This window comes from Desmodus rotundus, chromosome X (genome assembly GCF_022682495.2).
Source record: "Desmodus rotundus isolate HL8 chromosome X, HLdesRot8A.1, whole genome shotgun sequence".
NCBI classification, from domain to species: domain Eukaryota; kingdom Metazoa; phylum Chordata; class Mammalia; order Chiroptera; family Phyllostomidae; genus Desmodus; species Desmodus rotundus.
The window spans coordinates 9,849,131-9,864,328 of NC_071400.1; the positions used below are offsets into that span (position 1 = coordinate 9,849,131).

Consider the following 15,198-nt stretch of genomic DNA (forward strand, 5'->3'; position numbering starts at 1 on the left):
TGTCCCCCTCCACCCAGTGTCCACCTTGCCTCCAGCAATGACCCCCACCCCTTAGTTCATGTCCATGGATTGTTCATATAACTTCTTTGGCTTCTCCACTTCCAATTTTATGCTTAACATACCCCTGTCTACTTTCTATTATGCTTCTTAATCCCTGTACCTTTTCCCCCATTCTCTCTGTTCCCCCTCGCTGCTGATAACCCTCCATGTGACCTCCATGTCTGTGATTCTGATCCTGTTCTAGTTGTTTGCTTAGCTTGTTTTTGTTTTTTTAGATCAGTTGTTGACAGTCATGAGTTTGTTGTCATTTTTACTGTTCATAGTTTTGATCTTTTTGTTAGATAAATCCCTTTAACATTTCATATAATAAGGGCTTGGTGATGATGAACTCCTTTAACTTGACTTATCTGGGAAGCACTTTATCTGCCCTTCCATTCTAAATGATAGTTTTGCTGCTGAATAGAGTCATCTTGGATGTAGGTCCTTGCCTTTCATGACTTGGAATACTTCTTGCCAGCCCCATCTTGCCTGTAAGGTCTCTTTTGAGAAATCAGCTGACAGTCTTACGGGAACCCCTTTGTAGGTAACTGTGTCCTTTCCTCTTGCTGCTTTTAAGATTCTCTCTTTATCTATAACCTTTGGCATTTTCATTGTTATTGTATCTTTGTATGGTCGGTCCTCTTTGGGTCCAACTTATTTGGAACTCTGTGCTTCCTGGACTTGTATGTCTATTTCATTCACCAGATTAGGGAAGTTTTCTTTCATTATTTTTTCAAATAAATTTTGGATTTCTTGCTCTTCCTCTTCTCCTTCTGGCATCCCTATGATTTGGATGTTAGCACATTTGGAGATGTCCCAGAATCTTCTTATTCTCTCCTCGGTTTTTTTTTTTTTTGAATTCTTGTTTCTTCATTCTGTGCTGATTGACTGTTTATTTCTTCTTTATGTCCCAAATTGTTGATTTGAACCCTGGCTTTCTTTCCTTTACTGTTAGTTCCCTGTCAATATTTCTTTATTTCACTTAGTGTAGCCTTTATTTCTTCCCTTATGTTGTTGCTGTACTCAATGAGTTCTCTGAGCATCTTGATTACCAGTATTTTGAACTCTGCATCTGATAGGTTGGCTACCTCCATTTCCCTTAGTTCTTTTTCTGGAGTTTTAATCTGTTCTTTCACTTGGGCCAGTTCTTTGTCTCCTCAATTTGGCAGGTTCTCTGTGTTTCTGTGTATTAGGTAGAGCTGCTTTGACTCCCTGTCTTGGTGCACCTGTTACAGTGTAAGGGGTGGAACCTTAGGTATTCTACAGGTTGAGGCAACCTGCTTCATTGCTGTGTATCCTAGGTGCTGTATGTGGGGGAGGGGTCTGAGAGGGATCAATGCCTCTTGCCCAGCTCTCATCCAGTTTCCAGTCACTTTCCCCATTTCCTGTATGTGTGTGACTGGCACCCTTCTAGCTGCTGCCCTGATAGTGAATCCCATAGTGGATGGGTTTGTATATGTTCTAGGACTGTGCGGGTCCTTTAAACGGACTCTTCTGAGACACTAGCAGTTTCTTCCTCTGCCCCAATCCCCACTGCTATTTACAGCCAGAAGTTATGAGACTTTATTTTCTCAGTGCTGTAACCCTGGGCTGCGCACTCTGGTCTGGGGCTGGGATCACTCACTCTCCAGGTGTCCTTCCTGGTTTTTATCTACCACATGTGAATGTGGGACCACTTGTTTCGCCAGCTGCCCTGCCACCACACTGCCTCACTGCTGCCACCTCGCTGCTGCCACACTTTGTCCTCTCTGCCCCAGCTGCCTGTCTCCATCCATCCTACCCATCTGGATGAATATTTCTTCTTTAAATCCTTGGTTGTCAGACTTCCATACAGTTTGATTTTCTGGAAGTTCTGGTTGTTTCTAGTTTTGAAGTTAGTTGTAATCCTTCTTATGGTTGTTTGAGGAGGCGAAGCATATCTACCTGTGCCTCCATCTTGGCGGAAGTCCCTATTTGTACTTCTTAATCCTCTCACCTCTTCACCCATTCTCTCCCACCCCCCTTCCATCTGGCAACCATTGAAACGGGTTCAATGGCACAGCCTCCTGTGTCACTCAGGCTGGGTACTTGAGGTGCATCCTTTGTGTGGGCTGAGTAACCTTCCCTTGTAGTTCAGCCCTTAGTTGCTATTGGCAGATCAATAGGAGGGATTTACCCAGGCCAGTCAGCTGCAAGGACTGGCTGTGACCATTGACCACCAACCTCCGCCCTCCATGGAGGATCAGCTGTGCAGGAACAGGGTAGTGGTGCTGCAACATTGTACCACATCTTTTTTATCCAGTCATCTATCGAAGGAAACTGGTTATCTCCATGTCTTGGCCACCAAGAATAATGAACATAGGGGTGCATATATCTTTGCAAATAAGTGTTTTTGAGCTTTTTGGGTTGATACCCAGAAGAGGGGTTACTGGGTCATGTGGTAACTCTATTCTTAATATTTTGAGGAACTTCAATACTGATTTCCATACTGGCTGTAGCAGGCTATATTCCCACCAGCAGTGAATGAGGCTTTCTTTTTGTCTACAACCTCTCCAACACTTGTTATTACTTGTCTTGTTGATCATAGCCATTCTGACAGGTGTGAGAGGGCATCTCATTGTAGTTTTGATTTGCATTTCCCTAATAGCTAGTAGAGTTTAGCATCTTTTCATATATCTGGTGGCCATTTTTATATCTTCTTGAGAGAAGTGACTGTTTAAGTTCTCTGGCCATTTTTAATTGGATTGTTTGTTTGGTGTTGAGTTGTATGAGTTCTTTATATATTTTGGATAGTAATGCCTTGTTAGAGCTGTTGTTTGCAAATATCATCTCCTATTTGTTTTTTTGTTCATTTCTGTTGCTGTACAGAAGGTTTTTAATGTGATATAGTCTCATTCATTTACTTTTGCCTTTACTTCCCTGGCCTTTGGGGTCAAATTCATAAAATGTTCTGTATGTCCAAAGTTCATAAGTTTAGTACCTGTGTGTTTTCTTCTGTGTTCTTTATTGTTTCAGATCTTATATTTAGGCCTTTGATCCATGTTGAATTGATTTTTGTATAAGGGTACAAACTAATCTTGTTTCATTCTTTTGCATGTGGCTTTCTAAATATGCCTGCATCATTTTTTAAAGAGGCTTTCTTTTCTCCATTGTGTACTTTTTGTCTTCATTATGAAAAATGATTTGCCCATATACACACTGTTTTTATTTCTGGGCTTTCAATTAATTGGTCTGTGTGTCTGTTCTTCTGCTAGTACCATACTGTCTTGATTATCATAGACATGGGTACAGTAAAAAAAAAATATATGTGGCATAGAGTGTAAATAAGGTCCCATTTTGTGACCACAGGACTGGAAGGTAGGGGAGAGGGAGAGGGGAGAGAGAGAGAGAAAGAGAGAGAGGCTCAGATTGATTCATAGAACCAGAAACTATCAAGATGGTTGCAAAGAGGAAGCAGGTCAGAAAAATGATCCCCAAAAGTTTATTATGAATTCCTAGATTTACCCCTGTGGTATACATTTTTGGGTCTCACCTAAACATACTATAGACTTTGATAATTTGTCTGTGGGATAGAATAGTGTCCAGGTCCTCTACTAGCCACCAGATGGCATGTATGAATGGCAGATATAAATAGCACAGTAAAATCTCTGCAAACTGAACTGATATTGTCCAGAAGAATTAGATTGGAACTTGAAGACTAAACTTTTTTCAAAGATTATATTTATTTAATTTTAGAGAGACGGGGAGGGAGGGAGAAAGAGAGGGAGAGAAACACCAATGTTTGGTTGTCTCACATACCCCTACTGAGGGCCTGGCCCACAACCAAGGCATGCGCCCTGACTGGGAATCATACTGGGGACCCTTTGGTTCTCAGGCCAGTGCTCAATCCACTGAGCCACACCAGCCAGGGCTGAAGCTGAAACTTAATTATTTTGAACTATCTGCATAAACAAAATTGGGGACTTGAAAAAGAGCTGGGGTCCCATCAGTCACTGTAAAACATCCAGATTATGGAGTACAGGAAGAACTTGGAAGATCTCAGTTTACCTGGGAAAATAGATGTTAGAGCTAAGATTATATAGATGGTGGAATAATCTAAGAACTAATTGAAAGCAGCTATGTACACTTGACATTTGCTAAGAAAATATATCTTAAGTGTTGTCAACACAGACACACAGAAAGAAAATAAGATGATCTCAGCTTCCAGAGGCTTGCACTGAGCTGGGCTGTTGGAAGGGATTGAGGCAGCTGGTGGTGTCAGTGTATGCAAATACCAGTGAGAGGAAAGCTGGTGAAATTTGCAGGAGGTCTGTGCTTGCTATTGTTTTTTTTTTTTTTTTTCAGTGGTGAGGGCTGCTGTGTTTTTCTGCAGAGCAAATCACTGGAAACCATGATTATTCCCACTACTGGTGGCATCGGATTTTCTTTGTTGATTCTAACCATCTCTAGATGTCTCAGATTTGCTGATTTCTGGTTGGGGTGAAACCAAAGTGGGACTTTCATGTGGTGCACCCCAAAGCAGGGGAAGCTGGTCACTCACACTGCTCCCCTTGCACCCCGCTGTGACAGGAACTCTCTTGCTGAGCAGTTTCCTCTTGGCACCGAATAATGCGGGCTTGGGTATAGTAGGATGATGCAGGCAAAATGAAGCTGTCTTTTTCACAATTATTGTCAGGTTTTTTGTTCCACTGTGTTGCTGGTTTCTTAAGTGGACTCTAGAGCTCTCCCAGAGCTGTGTTTGTTAAAGGATAGGTATCTAATTATTGATATTTGTGGGGGAAATAGAGGCTGGGGTTTCCTCTCTGCCAATTTAGGATGTCACTCAGATTCTCTTAACTTTTTTTTTTTTTTAAAGATTTCATCTGTCCATTCTTAGAGAGAGGAAGAGGGAGAGAAAGAGAGGGAGAGAAGCATCAGTGTGTGGTTGCCTCTTGAGTGCCCCCCACTGGGGACCTTGCCTGCAACCCAGGCATGTGCCCAGACTGGGAATGAAACCAGCAATGCTTTGGTTTACAGTCTGATGCTCAATCCACTGAGCCACACCAGCCAGGGCTCTTTTAACTTTTATTTATGAAAATATTTTGTCTTTAATTTTGAAAAACAATTTTGTTAATTGTAAGAGTCTTGGTTAACAGTTTTTGTTCTTTCTGCACTTTTATTGTGCTATCCCAGTGCGTTCTGGCCTTTATTGTTTCTGATGAGAAGTCATTTACTTTTGTTGCTTTTTAACATTTTCTCTTAGCCTTGGTTTTCAGCATTTTTATTATGATGTGTCAGTATAGATCTCTACATATTTATTTGGAGTTTTTCAAGATTCTTGGATAGGAACAATGTTTTTCAACAAATTCGTGATTATTTTATCTATGTGTCTTCACATATTTTTCTGCTCTTTTCTATTTTTTGCCTCCTGATATTTCTGTTAATGCATTGGTATGCTTAAAGTTTTCCCACATTTCCTTGAGTCTCTTCATTTTTCTGTTTTATTTTCTCTTTGTTCTTTGCATAAACTCTTACTGACTTTTCTTTGAGTTTATGGATTCCTTTTTCTGCCACTCAAAAGTTACTGTACAGACCTGCTAATGAATTTTTTATCTCAGTTATTTACTTTTAAAGTACAAAATTTCCATTTGGTTCTTTTAAAATAATTTCAGTATCTTTAATGATACTTCATATTTGATGAGACATTGTCTTTATAACTTTATTTCTTTAAGCATAGTTTCCTTTAGTTCTTTGATCTAAATTTTTTTGATATCTATCTGTTAAATATGACATCTGGTCCCTCTCATAGGCAGTTTTTCTTACCTACTTTGTTTCCTGTTTATGGGTCACACTTTTGTTTCTTTGGATATCATTTTTTTGTCGTTGAAAACTAGACATTTTGTGTAACATATGGAACACTAGATTGTAAACTGTCCCTCTACAAGACTTGTTTTTATCAATGTTTTCTTTGTTTATTGCATATCTAGGGTGTTTTAGTGAGGACTGTTACCTTGTAGTGTAAAGCTTTTAATATTGCTCTTCAGAGGGCGAAGCCTTGAGCATGTACATAGTCACCTTGGGGTCACAGAGATTTTAACAGTCCTCTCTTTAACTATCTCTGAACTCTTTTTTAAGCTGTCATTTCATATATTATTATGTTTCACCTATTAGGATCCATTAATTACCAGCTAACTCCTATAATATTTTCAATAGTATTCTGAGTTATGAATTGCTCAACAGTTTGATCCAATTAAACTCATAAACAGATTGTTTTTGAAGCTAGCCTTTGTGGTTTATTTAACTCCTAAGAGGGCTTTTATTAGCTATATCTTTCCCTGGTTCTCTCTGGTGATCTAGCAATCCTTTGGCTCTTAATTGACAAAAAGTAATAATTTCAAGATGCCCTTAGACTTGAACTTTCCACACTCTGTTTCAAATATTCATGTTCTTTGGGTAGAGCTTTAGAGCTTACTTTTATTTTCTTTTTTTAAATATATTTATTGATTATGCTATTACAGTTGTCCCATTTCCCCCCCTTCACTCCACTCCATCCTGCCCACCCCCTCCCTCCCACATTCTCCCCCTATAGTTCATGTCCATGGGTCATACATATAAGTTATTTGGCTTCTGCATTTCCTATACTATTCTTACCTTCCCCCTGTCTATTTTCTACCTACCATTTATGCTACTTATTCTCTGTACCTTTCCCCCCTCTCTCCCCCTCCCAATCCCCTGTTGATAACCCTCCCTGTGATCTCCATTGCTGTGGTTCTGTTCCTGTTCTAGCTGTTCGCTTAGTTTGCTTTTGTTTTTGTTTTAGGTGTGGTTGTTAATAACTGTGAGTTTGCTGTCATTTTTACTGTTCATATTTTTTATCTTCTTTTTCTTAGATAAATCCCTTTAATATTTCATATAATAAGGGCTTGGTAATAATGAACTCCTTTAACTTAGCCTTCTCTGAGAAGCACTTTATCTGCCCTTCCATTCTAAATGATGGCTTTGCTGGATGGAGTCATCTTGGATGTAGGCCCTTGCCTTTCATGACTTGGAATACTTCTGGCCAGCCCCTTCTTGCCTGTAAGGTTTCTTTGGAGAAATCAGCTGACAGTCTTATGGGAACTCCTTTGTAGGTAACTGTGTCCTTTTCTCTTGCTGCTTCTAAGATTCTCTCCTTCTGTGTAATCTTGGCTAATGTAATTCTGATGTGCCTTGGTGTGTTCTTTCTTGGGTCCAGCTTCTTTGGGACTCTCTGAGCTTCCTGGACTTCCTGGAAGTCTATTTCCTTTGCCAGAGTAGGGAAGTTCTCCTTCATTATTTGTTCAAATAAGTTTTCAACTTTTTGCTCTTCCTCTTCTCCTTCTGGTACCCCTATAATTCGGATGTTGGAACGTTTAAACATGTCCTGGAGGTTCCTAAGCCTCTCATTTTTTTGAATTCTTGTTTCTTCATTCTTTTCTGGTTGGATGTTTCTTTCTTCCTTCTGGTCCACACCGTTGATGTGAGTTCCAGTTTCATTCCCATCACTATTGGTTCCCTGTACATTTTCCTTTGTTTCTCTTAGCATAGCCTTCATTTTTTCATCTAATTTTTACCAAATTCAACCAATTCTGTGAGCTTCCTGATTACCAGTGTTTTGAACTGTGCATCTGATAGGTTGGCTATCTCTTCATTGCTCAGTTGTATTTTTTCTGGAGCTTTGATCTGTTCTTTCATTTGGGCGATTTTTTGTCTTGGCGCGCCTGTTACATAAAGGGGTGGAGCATTAGGTGTTCACAGGGGCAGGGTTACGCTGGTTTGCTGGTCGCTGTGCTTTGACGCGGTACGTGGGGGAGGGACGGAGAGGGAGCAATGGTGCTTGCTCCACTCTGCCGATTTCCAGTCACTCCCTCCGCCACCCACAATCAAATTGGGCCCCTCTGGTGCTGATTGCCAAGTGGGTGGGCTTGTGCACGCTCTAGGTGTCTGTGGGTCTCTCCAACGAACTCTCCTGTGTAGCTGGGAGTTTCTGCCGCTGCCGCCTCAACCCCCATGGGTGTTTTCAATCAGAGGTTTGAGGCTTTATTTCCCCTGTGCTGGAGCCCTGGGTTGCACAGTCTGCTTCGCTCCCCCGCTGTTCCTCCCGCTTTATCTATGTGCGAATGTGGGGCCGAGGGGTCTGCCAGCCACCACCTTGTGGGGTCTGCTAGCTGCAGCCTGGCCTACCCCATTCGACAACCCACCACCTCGCTGGGTCCACCAGCCGCCGCCTTGCCGCCAGTCCTTTCCACCCAGGCTGCCCGTCTCTGCCCCTCCTACCCATCTGGATGAATGTTTCTTCTTTATCTCCTTGGTTGTTGGACTTCCATACAGTTCGATTTCCTGTCAGTTCTGGTTGTTTTTTGTTTTTAAATTGTTGTTGTCCTTCTTTTGGTTGTGCGAGGAGGCACAGTGCGTCTACCTGTGCGTCCATCTTGGCCGGAAGCTAGAGCTTACTTTTTTCTTATGAACGTCTTCTTCCCCTGAAAAGCTACTATGGTTACAGAGTGGTGGTCTCGACTTCTACGCTTTTTCTGTCCTTGTGTGGAACTTCTGCCCCATGAGAAAACTGGGGCAAAACAGAGAGGTCAAGGTTCCAGTATTCTAGGTGCACCACACCTGTAGTGGAATCTCCATCCTATTAATAGGAACTGGGTGAAAAAAAGGAGCCCTCAGATTCTTGGCTGGACTCACAATGAATTTAGTCTTTTGAAGTTGGAATTGGAAGGGAGAAGAAATGCTGGCAGTCTGCCATTCCAGGGTAGATATGGTAAGCATTGACTGGGAGCTGTACCCAGATCTTAAATACTTCACAAAAAATTACTTAAAATGGATCATAAATCCAAATGTAAAATAAAAAAATATAAAACACATGCAAGGTAACATAGAAGAGAATCTAGATGACCTTGGGTTTGACAACAGGGTTTTTTTGGTGAAGTTTAAAATTAAATTTATTGGAGTGAATTTAGTTATTAAAATGTTATAGGTTTCAGGTGTACAATTCTATGACACATCATCTGTTTATTGCATTGTGTGTTCACCACCCAGTCAAATCTCCTTTTGTCACCATATATTTGACCCCCTTTACCCTTGACTACCTCATACCCCCTTCCCTCTGGTAACCACCATGCTGTTGTCTGTGTCTATGAGCGTTTCTTTGTGACAATGATTGTTTAGATACGACACCAAAGGCATGATTCATAAGAGAAAGAAGTGATTTAAAAAAATGTCTATTCTCCAAAAGAGACGCTGTCAAGAGAAATGAGAAGACAAGCCACAGACTGGGAGAAAATATTTGTAAAAGATATACCCAATAAAGGACTGTTATCCAAAATATATAAAGAACTAAAAAATCAACAATAAGAAAATTAATGTGATATTAAAATGGGAAGAATCTGAACAGACATCTCACCATTGAATATATGCATATGGGAAATAAGCATATGAAAAGATGTTCAACTTCATATGTCATTAAGAAGTTGCAGATTAAAATAACAATGAAATAGCACTACTCAACTCTTAGAATGACTAAAATCTTAAATATTAACAATACTAGATGTTGTTAAAGGTGTGGAGAAAGAGGAACTCTCATTCATTGTTGGTAGAAATGTAAAATCATAGTCATTTCAGAAGAGTTTGGCAGTTTCTTACAGAAGTAAACATGAACTTACCATGCCATCCAGCAATCACACTTCTAGGTATTTTCCAAATAAGTGAAAACATGATTATACAAAAACTTACACATGAATGTTTATACCAGCTATATTTACACTTGCCAAAAATTGGAGGCAATCAAAGATTCCTTTAATAGATGAATGGATAAGTTGTAGTTCATCTATAAAATGAAACTTTATTCAGGGGTAAAAAGAAATGAGCTCTTAAACCATGAAGAGACAGGGAGAATTTAAACTTACATTGCTAAGTGAAAGAAGCCAGTCTGTTAGTTTATTTTATGAGTTAGAATATAGTTTATCTAGGTGAAAATTTCACGTGCAATTGCAAGGAATATAAATTCTGCTGTTGGGTATAGTGTTTTGCACATGTCAGTTATGACAAGTTGATTTTAGTGTTGTTTAGATCTATTATTAACTTTCTAGCTAATTGTTCTATTAATTCTTAAGAGTAAAGTATTGAAATCTTCAAATATAATCACGGATTTATCTGTGTCTTCTTGCAGTTCTGTCAGCTTTTGCTTCAGGCATTGTTATGTTTTCTTGGCAAATTGCCCTCTTTATTATTATGTAATGTTCCTCTTTATTCTGACAGTATTCTTCCTTCTGAAGTCAACTTTGTTATAATAATATAGCCATCCCAATTTTCTTCTGATTAATGTTTGCATTATATAATTTATCTGTGTATTTGTATTTAAAAGTATTTTCTGGTATAAAGAATATAGTTGTATCAAGGAAGATTTGAATAACTATGTGATTTAGTTTTCTATTTTTTCTTTTTTCTTAAAAAATTTTATTTATTTAGAGAGACAGGAAGGGAGGGAGAAAAACAGACAGAGAAACATCAATGTGTGGTTGCCTCTCGCATGCCCCCCACTGGGGACCTGGCCTGCAACCCAGGTATGTGCACTGACTGGAAGTCTAACCAGTGACGCTTTGGTTCACAGGCTGGCTCAGTCCACTGAGCTATACCAGCCAGACAGCCAGAGCTAATTTATTTCATTTATTAGCTTATTTATTTATTTTTTTAAAGATTTTATTTTATTTATTTAATTTATTTTTTTAGAGAGAGGGGAAGGGAAGGAGCAAGAGAGGGAGAGAAACATCAGTGTGTGGTTGCCTCCTGAGTGCCCCCCACTGTGGACCTGGCCCTCAATGCAGGCATGTGCCCTGAGTGGGAATCAAACCGGTGACCCTTCAATCCATTGAGCCACAGCAGCCAGGGTAGCCAGAGCTAGCTTAGCTTTCTATTTTTTCTTGAGTTAGCTATGTTAACTTGTATTTTTTTCTAAGAATTTGTTTCCTCTAAATTTTCAATCCTTTTGGCATGAATTCTTCATACTGTTCCCTAATCTTTTAAATTTTATATTCTCCCATCCAAGTACTAACCAGACCTGACCCTGTTTAGCTTACGAGGTCAGACGAGATTGGATGCGTTCAGGGTGGTATGGTTGTAGACTAGAATCAAAGGATTTTCTAATGTTTTTGTAGAGATTTTATTTATTTATTTGTAGAGAGAGGGGAAGGGAGTGAGAAAGAGAGGGAGAGAAACATTGACATGAGAGAGAAACATTGATCAGTTGACTCTTTCTCATCACCAGCCAGGGACCTGGACTGCAACCCGGGCACATGCCCTGACTTGGAATTAAACAGGTGACCTTTCAGTTTGTGGGACAATGCTCAACCCATTGATCCACACTCGTCGGGGCAGAATCAAAGGATTTTCAACAAATGGTACCAGGACAACTGGATATCTACATGCAAAAAGATAAAATTGGACCTTAATGTCATAGCATATGCAAAAATAAATGCCAAATGGATCAGACTTCAATGTAAGAGCTATAATTAAGTTAAGATAATGGTGTCTTTGTTATGAGACCAAAATCAAGTTACTAAAAATAGATAAATTGGATTTCATCAATATTAAAAACTTCTGTGTAGCAAATAATACAAGCAAGAAAGAGAAAATACAACACATACAATGGGAGAAAATATTTGCAAATCACATATCCAGTAAGAGTCTATTTTCCAGTTATATGAGTATAAAGAACTCTCACAACAAAATGGAAGACATATGACCCAATTCTTATGAACAAAGTATTTGATTAGACAATTTTCCAAAGAAATAGAAGTGGCCAATAAGCATGTGAAAAGTTACTCAATGCAGAAATACTAGTCAGAACTACAATGAGATACTTCACATCTAGTAAGATGGTGATTATAAAAGACAGAAAATAAGTGAGAATAAGGATAAAATGTAATGCTCTTACATTGCTGGTAAGAATGTAAAATGATACAGGCACTTCAGTAAAGTTTGTCAGTTACTCAAAATGTTAAAGTTGCCATATTACAAAGCAATTACAATACTAAATGTATATCCAAGGAAATGAAAATATGTCCTCATAAAAACTTGTACACCGATGTTTATAGCAGCATTCTTCATAATAGACAAAAGGTAAAAACCCAAATTTCCTTCCACTGATAAATGGATAAACAAAATGAAGTTAATTCATAAAGTAGAATATCATTCAGCCATAAAAAGGAATGAAGTACTAACATGTACTATAACACAGATAAACCACTAGAAAACATGCTAAGAAAGATGCTAGACATACTAAATATGTTTGAATCACCTTGGCAACTATGGTTTAGACTTTAGATGACTACTATTCAAGAAATAATGATGGCAAGATGGAAGCAATGACTGCTTATCAAGATAAAGTTCTGGGATACATTTTTTTATTAACTTTGGCAATATAACTGATCATGGACCTGTGGTTTCCTAATATGGCAAGTAACAATACCTCCGAAACAAACAAAAAACCTGAAACTAAAAGTGAGTTGCAGCTCAAACGTACAGAACACCAGCAAAATTAAACCACCACACATCACTGCATGATACATATGGATGCTAGACAATAAAAATACAAATTGAAAAATAGGGTGCAACTATAATAATAGCAGTGCACTGACAGATATCCATGTCACCTTATCATAGGGAATGTGCTTACTGGCGCAATGTTACACTTACAAAAAAAGCTAAAATTACTGCAACAAAGGTATGATAAAAATATATGAAATATACATGGAAATTTTGGAATAGTATGTTAAATCTTTAACAATATACTCTCTCGGGCATTTTTCATATATGGAATAATGTATTCATGTGAGATTGACTGGTTTTAGGAGAAACACGATCTTTGGTACCTGATGTAAGTAAATCATCCGTATACTTTTAGTTTGTTAGTGAAATTTTAACATTGGTACTGATAAATTAGAATGAAGCTAAGAAGTAGGGTTATCAAAATAAGAAAATTGTACATCAGCGCTACTCTATACTGCACACAAACGCCAATGTCAAACTTTATGAGCCAGAACCTGTAATTTCACAAAGTCAAGAAGAGAAATAAGCACCCCTGAAATTCTTTGAATGGCCTTGGCAGGTGTGGCCCAGTTGGTTGGAGCGTCGTCCTGTAACTGAAGGGTTGAAGGTTCAATTCCCAGTAAGGGTACATATCCAGGTTGTGTGTTTAATCCTGGGTCTGGGTTTGTATGGGAGGCAACCTATCCGTGTTTCTCTCTTACATTGATATTTTTCTTTCTCTCCCTTCCTCTCTCTCTGAAAGCAATGATGAAGTGTCCTCGGGTGAGGATAAGAAAAAAAGAAAGAAAAGAAATTCTTTGAATGTATTTTTGGCTCACAAGCAGAGTCATCAGGTTAGCATAGCATATTAATACTCTATCAGAACAAAAATGTGATGCAAGCGATGCAACATTGGTTCAAATGGGCAACATTTTATAGACTAATGTGTCCATAAGGTGGTGACAAGCTCTGAAATACTTTCTGACAATGAAGAACACAAAAATCTCCAAAAATTGGGTGGTAGATGCCTAAACTTGTAGGAAAATAACCACTATAACATACGTAATAATTACACTGACGTGCTTTAAAATTGCCACTCACCTCAGTGAATGTGGAGATAAAATTAACAATATTAGAAGCAAATAAACAGTTTATATCAAGACTAAAATATTTTTTCTTTTTACTATTATCAGATTGTAATGTTGATAGAACTTTCCTATGACCAGTTTTCAGATGGGAGGAGTAAACCTAACATATCCAAAAGGCATTGCATTTCTGGGTAAATTGAATAATGCTGGGTTTCCATTGTTTTCTTTTTGTCCAGTAAACTATGCAAAATCTGGATGAAGTTTTTTTTGGAGTTTTAAGAGTGAAAACCCCATTCTTATGTTGGACCTATGTAATTGGCAAGACTACTACTTTACATATCACATAACCAAAGTGAGCTATAAACAAGAAAATTACACTACCAATAATATATACCTAAAACTGCAATAGCTGAGAATCACAATGCCATCAAGAACCCTGCAATATTATTGTTGTCTTATTATCATTGGAACATAAAATTGAGAGTAATAATCCCTGAAGGGAAATAGGCAATCAATACCACTAATATAAACTGTGGACCATTAAGTACTAGTGAATTTCTGCAATCATTGCTTATTGTCCACAGGAATGTACAAAATTCACAGGTACAATGTAAACAGATGAGTAAGACACTGAAAGAACTGGTAAATAATCTTTCTTGTTTATACTGTTAAGAAACAAGAAAAACCCAAATTACTAGGCCTGAAAATCTTGAGTACTCATTGAAATTATTTAAATGTCTAATAATAAAAGATGCCCAACAATCTTACAAAATGTTAGTGACTCAGAATGAAGAAATCAGATGGTAATACTACTAGAAAATTGGAGAGTAGTTTCTGGTATGTAGTTATTTGGTAAAGAGCGCTATCATGTGGACACACTAGGTACTACATAATTTGGTTACCACAAGATGCCAAATTCCTACCAATCTCAGTATTTCTGATTATGTAGCAGAGGTATTAAACTGCACTTCTGATGGAACTAGTTTCCTACATTCACGTGAACTTCAAACCCTTTACATTCCAAAGGGCAATGATGTATGTACCAATTGGGTAGCATAAAATTCTGAATTAACTCCAATTTGTCTGCAGTTCACTGACAAATCTGGAAAGGCCTGATACATTACAACCTATCAATATGCCACACCATTACCATAGATTTAATAGTCAGTGGAACTAATAATAAAACAATGGCCAAAAGACAATATTGGAGCTAATAGAATCAGGCATATATTTATGACTAAATTTATCCATATATACTTTGGTCTATCAAAGTTCCTTCAGTTCAAAAATTAGAATGGAAACTCATCACTTGCTAAACAGCAAGGCAGTGTGGACAAATTTAGTACAAAAATATCAAATAATTACATAACTCTAAATTTTGCAACCATGGTCAACCATTTCTGTTAGCATCCTGATTACCAGTGTTTTGAACTCTGCATCTGATAGGTTGGCTTATCTCTTCATCACTTAGTTCTATTTTTGGACCTTTGATCTGTGCTTTCATTAGGGCCATATTTTTTAGTCTCGGCTCACCTGTTATGTAGTAAGGGGCAGAGCCTCAGGT

The 15,198-nt window shown here is 38.4% G+C and overlaps 1 protein-coding gene across 23 annotated transcripts in view; it reads left to right on the forward strand.

Moving 5' to 3' along the window:
- Positions 1–15,198, forward strand: part of ZCCHC13 (zinc finger CCHC-type containing 13) — a 171,285-nt gene that overhangs the window by 87,059 nt on the left and 69,028 nt on the right. The window contains exons 7-8 of one of the 23 annotated variants that reach the window (XR_011650764.1): positions 10,489–10,583; positions 11,285–11,515. The exons of 19 other annotated variants lie outside the window; for them this stretch is intronic. The gene's annotated coding sequence lies outside the window, so the exon portion shown is untranslated. Of the gene's footprint in view, positions 1–4,362; positions 6,563–10,488; positions 10,584–11,284; positions 13,100–15,198 lie in introns of those variants that run through there. 3 more of the 23 variants (XR_011650763.1, XR_011650768.1, XR_011650772.1) reach the window with 3 other exon arrangements.